The 7807-nt window shown below is 37.2% G+C and overlaps 1 protein-coding gene across 2 annotated transcripts in view; it reads left to right on the plus strand.

The window, feature by feature from the left end:
• The first annotated feature begins 607 nt into the window (after positions 1-607).
• The window catches only part of LOC128643162 (myosin-1B-like), a 65027-nt gene continuing 57827 nt past the window's right edge, over positions 608-7807 (plus strand). For both annotated transcript variants that reach the window (XM_053696134.1, XM_053696133.1), the window contains exons 1-2: positions 608-630; positions 1103-1144. The gene's annotated coding sequence lies outside the window, so the exon portion shown is untranslated. The remainder of the gene's footprint in view (positions 631-1102; positions 1145-7807) is intronic.

Genomic DNA, 7807 nt, shown 5'->3' on the forward strand with positions numbered 1-7807 from the left:
TTCTAAATTCCATAGGGATAATTATTTATATATACTCAAGGTGTTTTCTGTATCCAGTTGCATCTTTTTAAAAAATATATATATATATAAAAGATAAGAGACTATTAAAAGATGAAAATATAAAAAATAGCTGTAAAATATCTCAACCTTAATAGTATCAATGTAAATACATTTTATTCTAAACTCATTCCAAATAATGTTTTTAGAACGTCTTAAAATATAGGGGGGAAATAGCATTTGTCTTTGACATGAGACCATTATTGTTTACTAAGTCTTCTTGTTTGACATTGTACAAACTTTACCAGGTCTATCATTGTATTCCGGAAATATATGTCTATCTCCTTGGGATGTCCTAGAAAATACTTCTACCATATCTGAAGAGGACACACTCCTTCAAGTGCATGCCCAAGCCATCTATAATAATTTTATTTTAGTGTTCACATTGAACAAGTGTGGCAGCCAGGATATTAATAGCAATAATACAAAGTAGAATAGCATTCTTGCCCATGATAATAAACTGTACCGCCTTCATCATACACTTTCCATACATAGAAGATCCACTGTGCCTTCAAGAATATATATAAAGAGGATGAGATGCTCTTAAGACACAAGCAAGGTGGACTCCTCTGGGTAAGTTCACTACCTTTGACTATACACATTGTGAAAACACATTGTTAAATAGCTTGACTGTCATATGGAAATTCCCAAGGGTTTTAAATAAAGGTGTGTCTGGCAGCAGGGGGTATTATTAGGAAATCTAATTGTTTTAGAAGTGATGAATAGTTATTAGTGAATTTTGGAATTTGAATTTTAGAATGAATGTTCCCCTTGATATTAGTTCTTCCATTCAAATATTTCTAGAGAATGAATGTTACATTTGTATATTGCATTTCAGTATTGATTTCCATAGACTTACATGATGTCTTTAAATGCTAAATATTTGAATGTTACATTTAATGAGTGGTCCTTGAATTACACATGGAAGGAGACAATAGTGATTTGCTGATTACAGATGACTCATCTCATATTAGTGCATTCCCAGCTTAGTGATGAAGGCATTTTCAGCATATAACAGCTGATTTGTTACAATTCTGTTTTTCAGAATCCCGGTGGATCGTTTTCTGTGAGCAGGAGACAATAAAAGGTAGGTGTTTTGTTCCACTCAGTTTATTACAACCCCATTCCTATAGGGTATTTTTGTTTTGTGTTTTTTTTTGTGGAAATTTACTGTAGGTATAATTCCAGAGTTTTTCAACAGTAGACAAGCAATAAGCAAAGCAGCTGGAAAAGCGAACGGAATACCATTTTGTTTGTAAGGCAGTGTATACAGGAAGCAATAATAATGTACGTTTACAGGCTGCAGATGTATGCAGTACCAGAGGCAAACAGAATATATATTTAAAGGGTCAGTCTACACTATTGACATCTTAAAATCTTTCCTTAGATTAAGCTGCAAATAGCATCCTGCACCTTTTCTATATCATGAAGATGGGATGGTAACAAAGTTATTTTAAGATGAATATTGTTTCTGGCCACTTTGAAATGGCTGCCAAGCTCCGCCCACTGATGACATAACGCTTTGGGCTGCACATGGTGTCCAGTCACAAAAGGCTCACTAGTTGGATTCAATAGACTGTGAATGCTATTCAGCAGAATGCCTAAATGTAGCCCAGATCTTGATGTCTTCAATGGGCGGAGATTGGCTACCATTTCAAATTGGCCAGAAACAATATTTATTGAAAAATAACTTTTTTACTGTTTCTGCTGCATGATATAGAAAGGGGCGTAGGAGGCAATTTGGTAAGACTTTAAGATGACTAAGGTGTAGACTGTCCCTTTAAGCCCAAAGGAAAGCTATTCTAAAGATAGAAGTGAAGGGAAACCAGTTTCCAATTTATTTCCATTAACAAAATATGCACAGTCTTTTTATATTTACACTCTTTGAGTCCCCAGCTCCAACTGAGCATGTGCAAGAATTCACAGACTATATACGTATATATGCATTTGTGATTGGCTGATGGCTGTCACATGATAGAGAGGGAGTGGAAATAGACATAACTGAAAAATCAATTATTCAAACGACAAAACATGTCAAGGGAGGGTTGTTGATTGTTCAACACCTTACATATTTTAAATTCAGCAAATAGATCAGACGCTAACTATGACTTAAAGGACCAGTCAACACAGTAGATTTGCATAATCAACAAATGCAAGATAACAAGACAATGCAATAGCACTTAGTCTGAAGTTCAAATGAGTAGTACATTTTTTTCTGACAATTTTAAAAGTTATGTATTTTTCCACTCCCCCTGTACCATGTGACAGCCATAAGCCAATCACAAATGCATACACGTACCATGTGACAGCCATCAGCCATTCACAAATGCATACACACTTATTCTTGCACATGCTCAGTAGGAGCTGGTGACTCAAAAAGTTTAAATATAAAAAGACTGTGCACATTTTGTTAATAGAAGTAAATTGGAAAGTTGTTTAAAATGGCATGCTCTATCTGAATAATAAAAGTTTAATTTTGATTGAGTGTCCCTTTAAAGGGCAGTCTACAACAGAATTTTTATTATTTAAAAAGATAGATAATCCCTTTAGTACCCATTCCCCAGTTTTGCATAACCAACACAGTTATATAAATACATCTTTTACCTCTGTGATTACCTTGTATCTAATCCTCTGCAAACTGCCCCCTTATTTCAGTTCTTTTGAAAGACTTGCATTTTAGCCAATCAGTGCTGGCTCACTGGAACACTACGTGCATGAGCACAGTGTTATCTATATGACACACATGAACTAACGCCCTCTAGTGGTGAAAAACTGTCAACATACCCTGAGAGAAGAGTCTGCCTTCAAGGGCTTAGAAATTAGCATATGAACCTCCTAGGTTTAGCTTTCAAATAAGAATACCAAGAGAACAAAGCAAAATTGGTGATAAAAGTAAGTTGGAAAATTGTTTAAAATTACATTCTCTATCTGAATCATGAAAGTTTATTTTGGACTAGACTGTCCCTTTAACATTATTTCATTAAAATCTGCACCAGACGTATGAGAATGGGGAATAATTTACTCTAGTAAATAACATAATTTATGTAAGAACTTACCTGATAAATTCATTTCTTTCATATTAGCAAGAGTCCATGAGCTAGTGACGTATGGGATATACATTCCTACCAGGAGGGGCAAAGTTTCCCAAACCTCAAAATGCCTATAAATACACCCCTCACCACACCCACAATTCAGTTTAACGAATAGCCAAGAAGTGGGGTGATAAAAAAGTGCGAAAGCATATAAAATAAGGAATTGGAATAATTGTGCTTTATACAAAATCAAAACCACCACAAAAAAAGGGCGGGCCTCATGGACTCTTGCTAATATGAAAAAAATGAATTTATCAGGTAAGTTCTTACATAAATTATGTTTTCTTTCATGTAATTAGCAAGAGTCCATGAGCTAGTGACGTATGGGATAATGACTACCCAAGATGTGGATCTTTCCACACAAGAGTCACTAGAGAGGGAGGGACAAAATAAAGACAGCCAATTCCTGCTGAAAATAATCCACACCCAAAATAAAGTTTAATGAAAAACATAAGCAGAAGATTCAAACTGAAACCGCTGCCTGAAGTACTTTTCTACCAAAAACTGCTTCAGAAGAAGAAAATACATCAAAATGGTAGAATTTAGTAAAAGTATGCAAAGAGGACCAAGTTGCTGCTTTGCAAATCTGATCAACCGAAGCTTCATTCCTAAACGCCCAGGAAGTAGAAACTGACCTAGTAGAATGAGCTGTAATTCTCTGAGGCGGAGTTTTACCCGACTCAACATAGGCAAGATGAATTAAAGATTTCAACCAAGATGCCAAAGAAATGGCAGAAGCTTTCTGGCCTTTTCTAGAACCGGAAAAGATAACAAATAGACTAGAAGTCTTTCGGAAAGATTTAGTAGCTTCAACATAATATTTCAAAGCTCTAACAACATCCAAAGAATGCAACGATTTCTCCTTAGAATTCTTAGGATTAGGACATAATGAAGGAACCACAATTTCTCTACTAATGTTGTTGGAATTCACAACTTTAGGTAAAAATTCAAAAGAAGTTCGCAACACCGCCTTATCCTGATGAAAAATCAGAAAAGGAGACTCACAAGAAAGAGCAGATAATTCAGAAACTCTTCTGGCAGAAGAGATGGCCAAAAGGAACAAAACTTTCCAAGAAAGTAATTTAATGTCCAATGAATGCATAGGTTCAAACGGAGGAGCTTGAAGAGCTCCCAGAACCAAATTCAAACTCCAAGGAGGAGAAATTGACTTAATGACAGGTTTTATACGAACCAAAGCTTGTACAAAACAATGAATATCAGGAAGAATAGCAATCTTTCTGTGAAAAAGAACAGAAAGAGCAGAGATTTGTCCTTTCAAGGAACTTGCGGACAAACCCTTATCTAAACCATCCTGAAGAAACTGTAAAATTCTCGGTATTCTAAAAGAATGCCAAGAAAAATGATGAGAAAGACACCAAGAAATATAAGTCTTCCAGACTCTATAATATATCTCTCTAGATACAGATTTACGAGCCTGTAACATAGTATTAATCACAGAGTCAGAGAAACCTCTTTGACCAAGAATCAAGCGTTCAATCTCCATACCTTTAACTTTAAGGATTTCAGATCCTGATGGAAAAAAGGACCTTGTGACAGAAGGTCTGGTCTTAACGGAAGAGTCCACGGTTGGCAAGAGGCCATCCGGACAAGATCCGCATACCAAAACCTGTGAGGCCATGCCGGAGCTACCAGCAGAACAAACGAGCATTCCTTCAGAATCTTGGAGATTACTCTTGGAAGAAGAACTAGAGGCGGAAAGATATAGGCAGGATGATACTTCCAAGGAAGTGATAACGCATCCACTGCCTCTGCCTGAGGATCCCGGGATCTGGACAGATACCTGGGAAGTTTCTTGTTTAGATGGGACGCCATCAGATCTATTTCTGGAAGTTCCCACATTTGAACAATCTGAAGAAATACCTCTGGGTGAAGAGACCATTCGCCCGGATGCAACGTTTGGCGACTGAGATAATCCGCTTCCCAATTGTCTATACCTGGGATATGAACCGCAGAGATTAGACAGGAGCTGGATTCCGCCCAAACCAAAATTCGAGATACTTCTTTCATAGCCAGAGGACTGTGAGTCCCTCCTTGATGATTGATGTATGCCACAGTTGTGACATTGTCTGTCTGAAAACAAATGAACGATTCTCTCTTCAGAAGAGGCCAAAACTGAAGAGCTCTGAAAATTGCACGGAGTTCCAAAATATTGATCGGTAATCTCACCTCCTGAGATTCCCAAACTCCTTGTGCCGTCAGAGATCCCCACACAGCTCCCCAACCTGTGAGACTTGCATCTGTTGAAATTACAGTCCAGGTCGGAAGCACAAAAGAAGCCCCCTGAATTAAACGATGGTGATCTGTCCACCATGTTAGAGAGTGTCGAACAATCGGTTTTAAAGATATTAATTGAGATATCTTTGTCTAATCCTTGCACCATTGATTCAGCATACAGAGCTGAAGAGGTCGCATGTGAAAACGAGCAAAGGGGATCGCGTCCGATGCAGCAGTCATAAGACCTAGAATTTCCATGCATAAGGCTACCGAAGGGAATTATTGTGACTGAAAGTTTCGACAAGCTGCAATCAATTTTAGACGTCTCTTGTCTGTTAAAGACAGAGTCATGGACACTGAATCCATCTGGAAACCCAGAAAGGTTACCCTTGTCTGAGGAATCAATGAACTTTTTGGTAAATTGATCCTCCAACCATGATCTTGAAGAAACAACACAAGTCGATTCGTATGAGATTCTGCTAAATGTAAAGACTGAGCAAGTACCAAGATATCGTCCAAATAAGGAAATACCACAATACCCTGTTCTCTGATTACAGACAGAAGGGCACCGAGAACCTTTGTAAAAATTCTTGGAGCTGTAGCTAGGCCAAACGGCAGAGCCACAAACTGGTAATGCTTGTCCAGAAAAGAGAATCTCAGGAACTGATAATGATCTGGATGAATCGGAATATGCAGATATGCATCCTGTAAATCTATTGTGGACATATAATTCCCTTGCTGAACAAAAGGCAAGATAGTCCTTACAGTTACCATCTTGAACGTTGGTATCCTTACATAACGATTCAATATTTTTAGATCCAGAACTGGTCTGAAGGAATTCTCCTTCTTTGGTACAATGAAGAGATTTGAATAAAACCCCATCCCCTGTTCCGGAACTGGAACTGGCATAATTACTCCAGTCAACTCTAGATCTGAAACACAATTCAGAAATGCTTGAGCTTTTACTGGATTTACTGGGACACGGGAAAGAAAAAATCTCTTTGCAGGAGGTCTCATCTTGAAACCAATTCTGTACCCTTCTGAAACAATGTTCTGAATCCAAAGATTGTGAACAGAATTGATCCAAATTTCCTTGAAAAAACGTCACCTGCCCCCTACCAGCTGAGCTGGAATGAGGGCCGCACCTTCATGTGGACTTAGAAGCAGGCTTTGCCTTTCTAGCTGGCTTGGATTTATTCCAGACTGGAGATGGTTTCCAAACTGAAACAGCTCCTGAGGATGAAGGATCAGGCTTTTGTTCTTTGTTGAAACGAAAGGAACGAAAACGATTATTAGCCCTGTTTTTACCTTTAGATTTTTTATCCTGTGGTAAAAAAGTTCCTTTCCCACCAGTAACAGTTGAAATAATAGAATCCAACTGAGAACCAAATAATTTGTTACCCTGGAAAGAAATAGAAAGTAGAGTTGATTTAGAAGCCATATCAGCATTCCAAGTTTTAAGCCATAAAGCTCTTCTAGCTAAAATAGCTAGAGACATAAACCTGACATCAACTCTGATAATATCAAAAATGGCATCACAGATAAAATTATTAGCATGCTGAAGAAGAAGAATAATAACATGAGAATCATGATGTGTTACTTGTTGCGCTAAAGTTTCCAACCAAAAAGTTGAAGCTGCAGCAACATCAGCCAAAGATATAGCAGGTCTAAGAAGATTACCTGAACACAGATAAGCTTTTCTTAGAAAGGATTCAATTTTCCTATCTAAAGGATCCTTAAACGAAGTACCATCTGACGTAGGAATAGTAGTACGTTTAGCAAGGGTAGAAATAGCCCCATCAACTTTAGGGATTTTGTCCCAAAATTCTAATCTGTCAGACGGCACAGGATATAATTGCTTAAAATGTTTAGAAGGAGTAAATGAATTACCCAATTTATCCCATTCTTTGGAAATTACTGCAGAAATAGCATTAGGAACAGGAAAAACTTCTGGAATAACCACAGGAGCTTTAAATACCTTATCCAAACGTTTAGAATTAGTATCAAGAGGACCAGAATCCTCTATTTCTAAAGCAATTAGTACTTCTTTAAGTAAAGAACGAATAAATTCCATTTTAAATAAATATGAAGATTTATCAGCATCAACCTCTGAGACAGAATCCTCTGAACCAGAAGAGTCATCAGAATCAGAATGATGATGTTCATTTAAAAATTCATCTGTAGGGAGAGAAGTTTTAAAAGATTTTTTACGTTTACTAGAAGGAGAAATAACAGACATAGCCTTCTTTATGGATTCAGAAACAAAATCTCTTATGTTATCAGGAACATTCTGCACCTTAGATGTTGAAGGAACTGCAACAGGCAATGGTACTTTACTAAAGGAAATATTATCTGCATTAACAAGTTTGTCATGACAATCAATACAAACAACAGCCGGAGGAATAGCTACCAAAAGTTTACAG

The sequence above is a fragment of the Bombina bombina genome, chromosome 12 (assembly GCF_027579735.1).
Source record: "Bombina bombina isolate aBomBom1 chromosome 12, aBomBom1.pri, whole genome shotgun sequence".
In the NCBI taxonomy this organism is placed as follows: Eukaryota; Metazoa; Chordata; class Amphibia; order Anura; family Bombinatoridae; genus Bombina; species Bombina bombina.